The sequence below is a fragment of the Gracilinanus agilis genome, chromosome 3 (genome assembly GCF_016433145.1).
Source record: "Gracilinanus agilis isolate LMUSP501 chromosome 3, AgileGrace, whole genome shotgun sequence".
Taxonomy (NCBI): domain Eukaryota; kingdom Metazoa; phylum Chordata; class Mammalia; order Didelphimorphia; family Didelphidae; genus Gracilinanus; species Gracilinanus agilis.
The window spans coordinates 290,940,365-290,956,730 of NC_058132.1; positions in this window are offsets into that span (position 1 = coordinate 290,940,365).

Genomic DNA, 16,366 nt, shown 5'->3' on the forward strand with positions numbered 1-16,366 from the left:
GAGTATTTTTTAAAATGTTTTCTAATTTTGACTAGTCATTCATAAGATCATTTGAAGAAATTCTTTCTGACATTTCAGTCCCTCCTTTACTTTCTTCTTATATCACACTTAAATAGAGAAAATAAATAAAACTGATGATGAAAGGTTCATGTCTAGAATTCCCATTCCTACAGGCCTCCCTCTGCTGAGAGACTGCTGTAATAAATTACTCAGCTAGTGTGGTTCCTTTGATTTATTGTTGCAATAGATCATGAGACTGATGACTGACATGAACATGTGTCCTATAGACAGCTGGGGTTTTGTTATGTTTTATTTCTCTTTCTTCATATTTAAGTGCTTAGTTTGGGACATAAGGGGGAAAAAAGTAAAAACAATGAAACTAACAGAACATCTCTGAGAGCTATAGGAACTCCCTTTGTAGTGATTTTTACTTTGCACAGCTAGCCATGTTCTCATTACCACACCAACCATACACATCAATATTGCATAAAATAAAAATGGCTAAAATGCCTTGAACTTACATGAATTAGGCATTGCAAAACCCTGAATTGTTTTAAGAAATATATACAAATTTTCATTAAAATAATATGTTAAAATATACTTTATATTATATAATATAAATATTTTAATACACAATAGACATTTAAAATAAATGCAATTACTTAATAATCTATAATGCCACTTTAAAAATGTTTTCTTCCTACCATCTCAAGAACTGGTCATTTACTTTTATATGAAGATGTTTAATAAAAAGAAACCATCACCTCTTGAATCAGCTCATTTCACTTCTAGTTAGGTCTAAGTGTTAGGAAATTGCTTCCTCTATCAAGGCTAAATCTGCCTCTCTGCTGTACCCAGGTTGCTTCTAATTCTGCTCTCAAAGGACAAGCAAAATAAGTCTAATTTCTTTTAGGAATTAACCTTTTTAGATATAGCATCACTTTAAATTAGAAGCATAACAGTCATGTGTTCCCCTAAGTCTTTTCTTCTCTAGTTTAAGATCTACAATTCTCTCATTCTGGATTGCAAAAGTCTCTGGACTTTCACAATCTGGGTCAAATTTTGGGTACCTTACTTCAAAGGATTAATTCCTCTCTTTGGCTCATTGTCTTCAGAAATTTTACCTCAGGAGAAATTGATAAAATAAAGTTTATGTATTGTTTGTACCTAGTGTTCCCCAAATTTAGGCAACAGAGTTCCTTGTGAGAGTATTCTATATCTAATGACCATCATATACAATGTCTTTTAGTGTGTAATATGGATAATAGAATGAGACCTCATTTATTTCACCATCGTAGAAAATATATATCAGATTCTAAGGTCTTAGGGAGTATCATGAACAAATATAAAAAGATAAAGTACTTAAAAATTATGTTACATTTTGTTCCTCTCCTAGGCTAAATTCATTGGAATAGACCTTCTCTTCTTTTCTGCTGCTTCTGAATCTATTCCCTCTGCTTCCTACTCCCAAAGACATATGTATCATGTGGATTCATAGACCTGACTTTAGTCTTTCATCTGCAGAGGAAATAATATGTTGATAGTCCTCTTCTCTAAGAAACATACTATTGAGAATATCTTCTGTGTATGTGTGTGTGTGTGTGTGTGTGTGTGTGTGTGTGTGTGTGCATCCAGTGCTCAAGCGTGGCATTGCCTGCAAGGTAATGATGAAACTAGTAAAATGCTACTCTTGGGATCTCTCCTCTAAGGTTTCAAGCAAGTACCAATGAGTCATATACAAAGACATATCAAATACTAGGAAGATAATCTATTTTACATGAAAAAATTTCCTTTTGGGAACTATATCAGAAAAGGAAAGACATTCAGAAGAGTGAAATTCAAAAGTGAGGAAGTAAGGATCTAGAGGTCTAGTAATCTCTCCCCTCAATCTCATCATTTGATACTCCAACAAAATCTCATTGTTGCTCTCAGGTAAGGGTCATTAGAGAAACCTCAATCTTCCACCTTGTTACAGTTCAATTTGACATTCCAAGGGAGAAAAAAAAATTACCAAAGCAATTCCTAGCTATTTTTTTGTAGAGTAGTTCTTCTGACAAGAATTTATCCCCTTGACCCACAATTGTTAATCATTTTATTATTACCTCAATCCTTAGAAATTAGCTCCTTGTATCTTCTTAGGAAGGTGCTGGATATATGTCTTCCTCAATTGGGGAGAAGGGTTCTCCAGTAAAGCATTCACTCTTGTCATATCAAACTGATTCAAATACTCAAAGAATTGATTAAGGATCTATCTTTTTGTCAAATGATGCTTTCTCTAATGGGGGAGGAAAAGGAGAGAGTTAATTGAATATTTAAATGTTACAAAATAAATAAATATTTTTTAAAAAGGAGATTGATTACATAAGGCCTTCAGGAGGGTCCTGACTTGTTGCATTGCTACTAGTATGCAAAGTCCACTACACTGGATTTTGCCACAATGTTTTATTTTCTGTTTACAATGTTCTTCTGGTTCTGCTCATTTCACTCTGCACCAGTTCATTGAGGTTCTCCCAGTTCATATAGAAATCCTCCAGATCATCAATCCTTACAGAACAATAATATTCCATTACCATCAGAAACAATTTGTTCGGCTATTTCCCAATCAACACACTCCCTCATTTTCCATTTTTTGCCATGACAAAAAGCATGACTATGAATATCTTTGTCCAAATATGTTTCCTTATTATCTCTTTGAGTAGAAACCCAGCAATGGTATTGCTGGATCAAAGGATATGCATTCTTTTCTAGTGATTTGAGCATTATTCCAAATTGTCTTCCAGAATGGGTGGATTAATTTACAACTCCACCAGCAATGCATCAGTGTCCTAATTTTGCCACAGTCCCTCCAACATTTATTATTTTCCTTTACTGTCATATTGGCCAATCTGCTAGGTGTGAGGTGTGGTACCTCAGTGTTGTTTTGATTTGCATTTTTCTAATTATGAGAGATTTAGAACATCACCTTTTTTAAAATGAATTTTTATTGTGTTTTCTAATTTATTAAATAATTAAAATAATATTTTGATAATTTAGTTGGGATGGCTTTTAATAAGTAATTTAGGAAAGATTGTTATTTTAATTATATTTACTCAGCCCACCTATGAAGAATGAATATTTCTCCAAATATTTAAAAATGACTTTATTTGTATAAAATATTTTATCATTATTTTCATATAGTTTCTGGGTTTATTTTTTTTATTATTATTATTATTTTTTTAAATTTTAAACCCTTAACTTCTGTGTATTGACTTATAGGTGGAAGATTGGCAAGGGTAGGCAATGGGAGTCAAGTGACTTGCCCAGGGTCACACAGCTGGGAAGTGTCTGAGGTCGGAGTTGAACCTAGGACCTCCTGTCTCTAGGCCTGGCTCTCAATCCACTTAGCTACCCAGCTGCCCCTCTGGGTTTATTTTTGCAAATATATTCCTAGGTGTATCAATCCCTTTTACAAATTAATCCTTTTATGACATCATCTTTCTATGTTGTGGTTGCACTATCCTGATACCCATCACTTTATTAATATCTTTCCCAAAATATATTGACCCAATCGTACATAATACTCTAGAAATGGTCTGACAAGTGCCAAACAAAATTAGATCACTGTATTCTTATTCCTAGACATGTTTCCCCTCAATGCTTTCATTCCAACACCACATTAGTTTTCTTGGTTTCCATGCCTGTACTTACTAGTTACAAGGCACTGTGCAAAGACTTAGAGTATTCGGATCTGTAATCATAAAGTTAATACATGATTAAATGATAAGGTGCATACTCAGGGCTAAGTGAAATAAAATGTAGGGAAAGGTGATTATCAACTATGAGAATCAGAAAAGACTTTCTAGAAGAGGTACTTTAGGGGTTGATAGAATTCAACTGAGAGATGGGACTGTTTAATTTATAAGGAATGCTACAAACAAATGTGCAGAAGAAAAGCATGGGGAACCTACTAGAAATGGTGAGTGGTACATAAAGTTTGTAGAAGGGGATAGTATAAAATGAGACTGGAAAAGGTAAGATGGTGCCAAATTATATTCTCTATTCATAAAGTTTAAACTTTATTCCATAGGCAATAGGAAATAATTTAGACATTTTAAGTTAACTATACTAATATAACTAGCATTTATATAAGCCCTTTAACAAATATTACTCATTTGATCCTCATGACAAAGTGGGTAATGATTTCATACAGCAGGTAGGTGGTGCTGTAGATAGAGCTCCGGGCCAGGTGTCGGGAAGAACTGAGTTCAAATGTAACTTCTGACCATCACTAGTTGTGTGACTTTGGGCAAGACATTTGACCCTGTGTGCTTCAATTTCCTCATTTGTGAAATAATCTAGAAAAGGAAATAGCAAACCACTCAATATCTTTGCCAAGAAAACTTCAAATGGGTTGTAAAGAGTCAGATACAACTGAAACAATTCAATAACAATGATCTCACGTTACTAATTATAACAAGAGCTAGTTAATGGTGAGAAAGATAAATGGGCTCAAAAAGAGGTTGGAAACATTTGTGAATAATGGAGTCAAAAATGTCTTTTAAGAAGGTTTAGCATGACATTAAGGAGGAAGAATATTTATTCCTTTATTACTATCCTTAAGACCACTATTGGCAAGAGAATTTGAACTGGATGGAATGTGAATCTGATCAAATCAGGTAATTTCTTTCTTCTGCAGGAATATATTTTTATCATTCATTGATTATCAGCATGACAGATTGATGGGAGAAAATACTTTTTTACATAGGTTCATTAGCAGGACAATATCAATGAGAAAAATATTTAGGTCAATAGTTCTTAAATTAAATTTTGGACTTACCTGGATAGGAGCAGAAAAGGGAAGAAGAATTAAAGGTTTTCCCAACTATAGGCAGTTCAGAGCATAATGAGTGTCAAAAGATGTATAAATGGCTATGCATGCCAGTGCTGACATGTGTGTCATAGGTTTGCCATCACCTCACTATATCATAGTCTCTCATATTTTCTGCATATACACCATACAAATTAGCCAGGCAAACTTAGTGTATCTACTTGAGTTATTTTTTTCTTCTTTTGTCCTTTGAAAAGTCAAAATATACTTGGAAAGACAATTTTATGAATTTTAAATTTAGAAGAGACCTTAGACATGGTAATAGCCAAGATTTACATAATAATACTTTGCAGTTATATAAATAGTCCTTTAAAGTTTGCAAACATTCTCTCATTTAAACTTCATAGTAGCTGAACTGGATACTGTGGCCCAGTGGAAGGAGAGCTGGATTTACAGTCTGATAATAGGTTTGAATCTTAATTGTCCTACCTCCTCTACTTGCTAGTTTTTACACAGTCTTCAGAATTTCTTTGGGGTTTAGTTTCCTTTTCCGTAAGATGAGAGAATTAGCCTAGATAATTTCTTAGATCTTTTCTATAATATTAAAATATCATTTTACAGAAGAAATAGAGATTCTGAAAAGTGAGATGATTTTTCTCTGGTCTTATAACTAGGGTCAGTGTCTCGATTCAAGCCCAGGTGTGAGTGACCTAAGTTAAAGCCCAGCATTACTCTTTCCACTGCTTCCCAAGGCCTCTGAGGATCATGGAGTCAAATATCCAATGTTTGCTGATAAGGAAACTAAGATTGGGAGAGGTTTAATGATTTGTCTGAAGTCACAAAACTAATTAGTGGCATATGTAGGTACTCTGACTTGAATAGTTCAATTCTCCTATACATGTTCAGTCTAATTATGCTGATAAGAACTTTTGGCCTAGAGAGTTATCTATATGATCAGTTTCCCCCTAACAACATCTCAGGGATAAATTAGAAAATGCTCCTGAAAAGAATGAGTTAGTCTCAAATATTTAGAACTTTTTCCATTTGGTGACTGTGCAAGAAAGAGCCATTTTACTCAAAAATACTTTTTTTAGATTATTTATAATTTTTTTATTACTCAAAACTTATTCACTGTGAAATATTGCTTTTTAATGACTTATTTCTATGTGACATACAAATGGCATTAACAATTAGGTTATACAAAAGCCAGCAGCTAGTCCTCCAATTTTGGATTCAGAAAGAACTTGTTATTGAAACCCACATAAAGTGATGCTATGTGGTTGGTATATTGTAGTGACTGCTTTGAATACTTCATGTATTCAAGGAGCATGTCCTTGAATAATTGTGATGGCTGCTTTTTTGTCATCCTTTCTGGCAGCTGCCAAAATTGTAATGCTTAATGATTCAACTTAAATTAACTGAAATGAATCTTTGTGGGATAAACATAATGCCTGTCTAGTACAAGGAAGGTGATTATGTTGCCTTCATTTACACAGGAAGCATTCATAACTCACTGACACCTCTCCCCAGTCTGAGTTATGGGTATTCTGTTTCTGAGCAAATGGAAGACCATTATAACTGAGGGAGGCTCTCATACATTTTATGTCACTTTGAATCAGGTGGCCCAAGTGGTGTAGTCTGTTGATGGTAGGAGTTGGCATCATATTCAAAATGACTAATGAACAAATGTGGAAGCATTGAGAACACATATAAGTCATTTTCACTTTCTAAACACTCCATCTTCAATATGAATTTTAAATAGCTTAAAATGTAAGGGAAAGTAATAGAAATAAGAGCATAATCACTTGCAACACCATTAAATGAAAGTGAAATGTGGTATTGTATAGAAATATTGAATGTTGTATGAAAAAAGTCCTTAATTAGATCAATTACTGTAGAAATAGATGCAGAGCTTCAGTTTGATATGTAGATAAATGCATATTAATACATAGAAAGAGTACAGACTTGAATATCAAAAGAATTGCAAGAATGGAAAAACATTCCTTTTATCTTCACATTTTTTTCCTCTGTACGATAAAAGATAACATTTACAGGCTGTTTGAGACATTTGTAGTGAAACTATTGAAAATGTGCTACTTAATTATGTGTGTCTAACTTGTCTTTGGGCAACATAAGTACAAGCTTCAGAATTTGTTAGTGTTTAACTATCTCTGTGATTGACACCATCTCAATAAACTCCAATGACTAACTTTTACTTCTATGATCTTATTCAAACACCTCTATTTAGTATTTAAAGCCTTCCTCAACTTGGCCTCAATTTATTTTCTAGTCTTATTATATATTATTTCCTTTCATACACTCTTTAGCATTACCAAACTTATACATGGAATATTCCATTCCAATCTCTGTGTTTTGACATAGTCAATCTCAAATGCCTGGAATGCATTTCCTACTCACTTCTTTCTCATAGAATCTCAGCTCTCTTTCTAAGCTCAACTGAAGTACCATCTCTTCTTTAGGGCCTTAACAAGTTCCACAGATGATAATGACTCCCTTTAAAATGATTGTATGCTAACTTGTTTGTATGCATATATGTATTTTCATGCTGTTTCTGAAAGAATATGACCTTTTTATTTTTGCCTTTGTGTCCCCAAAACATAGCACATTGTTTGTTGATTAACTAAAATACAAATATAGCATATAAAAAGTCACATTCTATATTTTTGAACATTTTAGTAAACTATAATTGGTCAAAATAGATCCCTTTTCCATTCCCAGTCAGATAGAGAGAAACTAAGAACAGTTTATTAAATATTGCTAATGTGTTCCTTTTAGAATAATACCTATGATATTCTTGACATACAGGATTCTCAGTAAGGAAAATTCACTCTACTAATACAGAACAGCATCCACTCTGTAATTTATAATTTTAGAGAATTAGGATATTAAATTTCCAGGAGTACACAACAACATGTGAAAAAAGAGGGACTTAAACTCAGGGTTTCCTGACTCTTTGGTCTACTGTACCTCATCACCATTCACTATTAACCATTGTTAAATACATATATTTATTAGAATTTAAGAACTGACCTGCTTTTATCCTTCTACACTTTCTTTATAATAGAATGGGCTAAGGTAGAAAAATCAACCTTGTTTTTGATAAAAGAAATCCTAAAAAGAACTCTGTGTGTTGATTTAGGTATTTTTAGAAACCTTAGTCAAGGTTAGTTATTTTAGTTTTCATATTTTTGGTGATTAGTGATTTTTCACATTGTTTAAAATGTTAAACAGCTCATAAAAAAACTGAAAGATTTCTACCCACATACATCCCACTCAGTATGCTGTCAAACCATCAGTTCATCAAAAACCGCCCTCTTTGATCACAGACATACAGCAATCATGCTTCAAGACCTAAGGGGTCTTTCTTACTAGTATGCTATTTCCCCCCTAGATATGCCTATGATTCTATTTGAAGACTAGCCCCCAATAAAAGGAGACTTGCTCTTTTTTATCCTTTCTCTCTCTCTCTCTCTCTCTCTCTCTCTCATCTATCATTTATCTATTTATTTATCTTCTATCTTATTTTAAAGCAATCATCTATTTGCTAGTATATTCTTTCATTCTTTTGTTTGTAATGAGTAAGATATCAAATGAATTTTCTATATTTCTTCATTGAGGAGAGAATGATCATCAGTAAAATACAGACCTTTACACAAAATGAAAGGAATTACCAATTACAATTGTTTTTCAAATATGGATATTACTAAGTGTAAACAATTCACATTCCATAAAAATGTTATGATAAAATGGATTTAGGTGAATCACATCTGATTCCAAGGCATTTTCAAACTAGGTTCAGAATCTTCCATAGCATAAGTAGTCTATTAGAGAAATGTTTATCTCATTTCTCCAAACCATATAATAATGTAAAGCCTATATATGAAATTTATTTTCAATCAGATAATGACAACAATATAATAATGATTACATATGAATCTGGTTGCCTGTTTTTTTTCTTTCTCTTCTAGTACCTAATCAAGTTTGAAGCAATCTAGTTTTCATGTCTATGTCTTAGTGTTTGTCCCACAAAGCAACCAAATAGAAAATTTCTGATAGATACTTAAATAAATATTTTCACATATGTCTTTCATTCTGAGAAGTATTGCTGCTGATGTCCTTTATTATAGGATGTTACATAGTTATCTGAGGAAAAATATACCTGAACCTTAATTAATTCTATACTGAAGAGCATCTTCAATTTGGAGTACTTTCACAAGCTATGAAAAAAAAATAATTTTGAATTCTTTCTGTTAATTTTCTTTCTTTATTTTTTAAAGGTTATTGCATTTATGTGTGTTTGCACAAATGTGTCACTACATGCATTCACACAAACCTTATCTGATTAATAGCAATTTTTTTGCCCAATGCAAACTAGCATGACAAAACGAAGGTTTAAGTGTATTTTTATTTCCACTTACAAGCTTTAACTTATATCTTCTAAGCAAAATAGTACTTTTTGAAGTGGGTAGAGGATCTAACTCTTACACCATGGTGCTTAAGTAATTTGGAGGTCAGCAGTGTTCTATTAGCAGTGAATCTTAAGTAGTTTTTTACTGATTTATTTTTTTCCTAGCATGAAATACACATTTTTTAGACTAACTATATGAGTATTCATCTTTTCAGTGTTTGCCTTGTGAATTTACGCACAGCAAGAGTCAAAATGAACTCGATAAATTTGTTCTGAAAATACCTCTAGTACCAGCTGGTAAGAACATTTAGATATGAAGATTTATATGATTAGAACAGTTTGAGGATTTAATAGAAATTCTCCTTCAGGGTAAAGTACACCATCTCAAATGTCTCAAGGAAGACTATATTTCTTCAGACAAATACCTTAAGAACTATGCATTTGCTTACAGGTGTAATGAAAGTTAAAAGAAAATCTTCTTTGAGGATGGCTCATTAAGTTTTGGTCAAATGGAACCTTTTATTATTTGACAATTCATGAATTTTAAATGATATGTAGAGACCATATATGTTTTCCCTCTTCCCATCTCTTTAAAGATCTTGTCCCCTACATCTTGAAATATTCAAGTCTTTACATTGTCTGGGGTTGAAGAAGATCTTTAAAAAACCCCTTCTTTAATAAAAGAAAACACAGTTTTAGTTAGTATAGATCAGTGATTCCCAAAGTGGATGCTACTGTCCTCTGGTGGGTGCTGCAGTGATCCAGGGAGGCAGTGATGGCCACAGGTGCATTTATCTTTCCTATTAATTGCTATTAAAATTTAAAAAAATAATTTCATTGGGGCTAAGTAATATTTTTTTCTGGAAAGGGGCTGTAGGCCAAAAAAGTTTGGGAACCACTGGATCATTGTGTATGCCAAACCTCTGACACCTGGGAAAAGAAAGTGATGGAGACCAGTCCAACAGAAAGGTTTGTGTTAATCCACTTTCTGCCTATTTTTACTATTGTGCTGGTCAGTTTTCTTTTAAAGAGCTTCCCTATTTTGAGTAAATATATTCCAAGGGTAAAATAAGTTTTGATTACTATTATATGTAAGTTTAAAAAACTTCAAAAGCACTAAAAAGTAAAATAGGATCATGAGCTCCTTATTTATATGAAAAATCACATTAAAATAACTTTGTGTACAAGAACTTTAGGTAATAATGGTGTTAAAATTTATAAACACTTAATGTACAAACTAATACTTAATATATTTAATTTGACTTTATAGCAATACAGTTCATTTTAGAGTGTGAATACTATCATTCCCATTTCACTGATGAGAAAGTGGAAACTCAGAAAGTTAAGTAACTTGTGCAACTAATACAGCAAAGTGCAAAAGCAAGTTTACTTTTGGATCCATGTCTTCTGATTCCAAATTCAGTTTTCACTTTCCCAGGAAGACCAAATCTTAACAATCTTCACTGAACTGAGTTATTTCAATAGCAATTGACTATGAAGAATGATAGACTTAAATACTGATGATAACTCAAGTAAAATATCCCCTTTATGTAATTGTCCTGTTGTCACTACTGGAATAGTGAGTATTGCTTTAACCATTTCTTTTGTTTAATAAACTTAATCTACCAAGGATAGCTTCAGGTCACATTTGAAAACCTAAACATTGAATCATCAATAGAATTTTGCCTACTACTGGCAAGTAGAGGGGGGGAGAATGAGAAGAGTAAGGGTTGAATTTTCAAACATTAAATCACTTTCTCAGGCTGGAATTTGATGATACAGGTGAGACAGCATGTACCCAGAGATTGAGCCTCAAGGTTTTCCATGGAAAGAACTTTAGTTTCCTAAATCATCAATCAGTTAGCTGTCAGCATAACTGTGTCTGTTAACATCAGTTGCCATTTGAAAGCTTCAGAAGTATGGAAACCAAGATAAGGCTCATTACATAAGTCCTGGTTGATTAAGATCAGGGCTTTGATCTGCACTTGAAAGTGAATAGGCAGCCAGCACAGTCCTGATAGTATTTACTGTACTTATTCTTAGAGAGTGACACTAGTGGGAAGGACACAGTCTCCCTGGAAGCTCCAGCAAGGGTATCCAACCATTCATAGTTTATAGACTTAGAGCTAGAAACAACCTTATAAAGATCACCCAGGCTGGCACCTTCACTTTACAGATCAGGAAACTAAGGATCAGAGACATTGAGAGGCTTGCCTAAAGTCACATAGATGGAAAAGTGAAGGATTTTAACTCAGATTCCCTGACTCTAACTCCATTCTCTTTCTGTTATAACTCACTGCCTCTGAGAAAGTTATTCACATTTAAGTATTTTCAAGGAACTTTGCAAAAATAGCTATTCTTGGTTGTTGTCCTTTGTACTAAAGAGGTTCAAAATGATATCACTGGGTAAACTGGATTTATGTCTGGCAGAGTAGTGCAAAGTTGTCAGCCTCACTCTCTCTGCCAAAGTCATGGCAGTTCAGTGGCAAGTAAAAAAAAAAGTCAAGATGACTGAAGATGGCTCAGGATGCAGTGGATGATGTCTTCTTTGATGTCTAACCCAGCTTGTGTGGTCCCCAGAACATGGTTCTGACTCCTTTTGTGGCTATTAGAACAAATTGTTCTCATCTGTACCTTGCCCTGGAGAAATCTTTACATGCCTGGGGTAGACACTCTCCTAACTCAATGATGGATTCAAGGACTGGCAGTTACCCTCAATTTGGTTTAGTCAGCCTGCTGAGATGGTTTCCCAGGTGTAGTTGCTGTGAGTGTGCAAGACTGGACAGGGTGTCCAGGGAAGACTAGTACCTCTGCTGTGAGGGCTGCTTTTCTGCTATGGTGACCACCTGCCATGCAGCCCTTGCCTGTGGTTTCAGGAAGTTATTCTTATTACCTAAGAGAAGTGTGTAATGCAAGGATGCAACAGAAGCTTTTGCTCTTGCAAGAATCAACTGTAAACATCCTGGCAGTTAAAAGTCTTAGAATCTTGACAGAAAGGCAGTTGGAGTCTGAGGCTTGAAGAGAGCTGACGTTCCAACTGAGGCTCTGCTTTTGGCTTTTGGCTTTGCCTTGGCCTGTGCTTTTGTCTCTGGACAATTTGAACCTAGCTGATTTCTCTGGACCTCTCCCTGACCCTCTCCATATTACTTCCCTGTTATTTTCCCTGAATTTCCCTTTGGGCTCTGGGAGGAAGGGTGTTTTGGGTGATTAGGCTTTGTGGGTTTAGTTTTCTGTAGGCAAGTAGGACATCCTTCAATAAAGCTATCCCTTATTTTATTGATCTAGTAAATACTTTACTTTAAGGCAGCCAAATCTTCTTGACTGGGAGAGCAGGCTCTCTCAGTCTATCCCTCTCCTGTGACCCTTCCCCCACCTTCAGCTTTCTCCCTAGTGGCTGTTACAAAACCCTAAACCCCTCTCTCCTTCTGATTTAATCCTGATATTAATAAATCCCCTTTTGTTATCTACTCAAAGCCTCTGGTGAATCATTGTGTCAAAGATTGAGGCAAGGGCTGAAGAGGGAAGGAATCATTTTCCTTTATTTCTTGAGGGTACTTAGGGCATCCATCTTTGCAGGAAGTCCTACCCAATACTTCCTCCTGCCATCAGTTTCACTGGCAGGGAGGAGCCCTTCAACTCCTCCCTCAAGGGACTTTAGAAACTAACAAGAGAAGAGAAGCCCTCAAGTCAGATTTAAACATTTCTGATTGGCCCAACTCCTTTGTATCTATGGAGATAGCTTTCCTCACCTTGAAGGATCCTGCCTATATCTCCCCAGTATCCTCTATTTCTAGCCTCATTGTCTAGCCTGTTCTAAGCTGCCTCTCCTGAATACCCCATCTATTCCTTTGTCATCCAATATACCACCTCATTCTTTCCTTCCCTACATTCAGCCATCCCCTTCCTTCCTCCACCATATCACCTTATCACCTTTATCCCTCCTTTCAACTAAGATTACCCACTTCTTGATAACAAGTGTTATTATGGAAGATCTCAGAATACTGCTAATTAGCACATTAGAAATACAAATAATATAAATTTATAGAGGTGGTACTTCAGTCCTCCATAAGAAACTTTTGAAAGATTTTCTTCCTCAACAACAGCATTTTAACCTACTGCAAATTTTAGAAAATAATAGAATCATGGTATCTGGTCCAGTCTGTGCCTGAGCAGAAATCCCAATCCCTTGTAGAAGTGTTTATTAGTTTAATTATATACTTGAAGACTTGAAGGGTTAATGAAATTAGTGTTCTCAAGATCTTAGAAAGTTCCATCAGAATGTGTTTTTGTTTTTTTCAAGCCAAAAAAATTTTTTTTTCATATCCATCCGTGGTATCGTCCATCATGTAAAAGTTACTAAGCATTTGCTGCACAAACAATACACTGATCCTGTCTCTCCAGCAAATTTCAAGCTTCAGTTGCCTGTTACATATAGGACCCTGAACAAATATATAACTTCACTGGGCCTCAGTTTTCTCATTTGTAAAATGAAGAGACTTTAGTAAATAATCTCTTCTGGTTCAGAATTCTATTCTTTTCTGTTCTTTTTATATAGATTGTATCTTTTCCTCAGGGAGGCTTTCTACCTTTTAACTTTGGTGCCTGGAATTCCAATTCGAGTATACTACATGTTTGACATTATTTGATCTTTTTATCCAATGACCCTGTCAGAAAAGACAGGAACAAAAATACTTCACTTAAACTTTCTTTCTTTTCTAGCAATGCCTTACTTTGCAAATTAGTATCCTATAAATACTCTCTCTATTTTCTCATCATCGCTCTTTCATTAATCCCTTGTAATCTTGTTTCCTCCTCCATTCTACTGAGATTTCATTCTCATAAATCACCAGTAGTCTCTTAATCATCAAATCTACTGTTTATTTCCAGCCTTTATCCAGTGTGTTATCATCTTTCTCTGCAGCATTTGGCACTATGGCCCATCCACCAACCTCTTTTTATCAGCACTCTCTGTTTTCTTTATGATACATTGCTTGTTGACTTATTTGCTGACTGACTGTGCTCTCTGAAGCAATTTTTTCTTTTATTAGGTCCTTTTAACAATAAAAATATCTAATATTGATATATTACATTTAACCTAGTGTTTATATAGTACCTTAAGCTTTCCAATGGACTTTATGTATGTTATCTCATTTAATCCTCATAACGATCCTATGAAGTAGATACTATTATTATCAGAATTTTGCCAGTGAAGAAACAGACACAATGAAGAGACTGACAGGTAGAATGATTTGCTCAAGTTTACAAGGCTAGTAAGTATTTGAGGCAAGACTACAATTCATGTCTTCCTAATTCTAAGTCCAGAATTTATTTTGGTATATATATATATTTTAAACCCTTAACTTCTGTGTATTAGTTCCTTGTTGGAAGAGTGGTAAGGGTAGGCAACGGGGGTCAAGTGACTTGCCCAAGGTCACACAGCTGGGAAGTGTCTGAGGCCAGATTTGAACCTAGGACCTCCCGTCTCTAGGCCTAGCTCTCAATCCTCTGAGATACCCAGCTACCCCCAGAATTTATTTTACCGTGCCACCTAACTTCTTATTCCCCTTAAAAATGTGTGTATATGTAGATATGTATGTGTATATTCATATATATATGTAATATATGTATATATTATATATATATATATATGGAAAGAGAGACAGTGAGAGTTCATTAGATTGTAAACACCTTGAGGGTATGGACTGACTTCTTTTTATAATAATGAATGTATATGTATTTATGCATGATAAATATATACAAATAAAATCACCAATGTAAGCACTGCACAGTGCAGACAACTAGTAGGTACTTCATAAATGTTAATTGATTCATTTCTTTAAACGTGGGCAATAAAAAGTTCATCTGAATCTCTCTGCACTTCCCACCCTTGTAGCCCTTTCTTATTTTCATGACTTAAGTTTCAGCTCTACAATGCAGTTCAAAACCAAAACCATGAATCCTAACCTCTATCCTGAGCTAAAGTCGATCTTTCCAAAAGCCAATAGTCTGTCTTGATTTTTCCAAAGCCATCTTACTTTCAGCATATTCAAAACTGACTATTTCTGCTTCAGGGTACCTCTTCTAGCAAAGTTCCCTCTTTCTTTTAATGCTTCCACTATTCGAAACTCAAAACCACAAGGGCATCTCAGACTCTTTATTCTCCATTGAATCTAATAGTTATTCATCTTTTAAATTCTGTCCATTTTCCCCAAAATGTCTCTGTAGTTCTGTTACTTATTTTCGATTTTCACTGTAATCACATTAGTCCAAAAATTCATGTGCTTAATACTTGGGCTATTAAAAGAAGTCCCTACTTCATTTCTCTTTTACCAATTATTACCATCTCCAATCTACCTTGCACAGTACTATCAGACTCAATATTGCTTACGTAATAGATCCCTTTCATTAGGCTATTCCCTTCTTCAAAATCAATGGCTTTTGATTGCCAATTAGATAAAGTGTAAAATCATTTATGTACTCTTCAAGCATTTAAAAAAAATCTGATCCCAGTCTATCTCTTTCTCTCCACTCAGTCAATCTTTATAAACCCTTTATTCCAGCCAAACTAGTTTACCAGACAATTTACTGAAATTTATTGTGCTTTTCGATCTGAATTTTGCCCATTCCATACTTATATACTAGCAAATCTTCAAGACCTAGTTCATACCCTATTTCTGCTTAGGAACCTCCCTAAAACTACTCCCACCTAAAATAGATTTTCCTTTATCCAAATTTATAATATGTTAACATACAATGTTAGTTCTATATTAATTTAGGCATAATAAATATATGTAACCTATAATAAATAGTTTATATAAGCCATTTGACAATTAATCTTGTACAGCATTGCAGTAAAATTATCACTAGATTTGAAGCTCTAAATCCTAGCTTTGATTCATCAACTTCAGCTGCCCCTTATTCCCCAGTGTAAGCCACTACAGGCTATAGTTTACTCATTACTCTGTATTGACTTGTATATATACTGTGCTTATTTATTTGTTTAAATGCTGTATCCAGATATATAGAGATATAGATAGATATAGATACAGATGTAGATATAGATATAGATATAGATATAGATATAGATGTAGATATAGATATAGATATAGATATAGATATAGATGTAGATA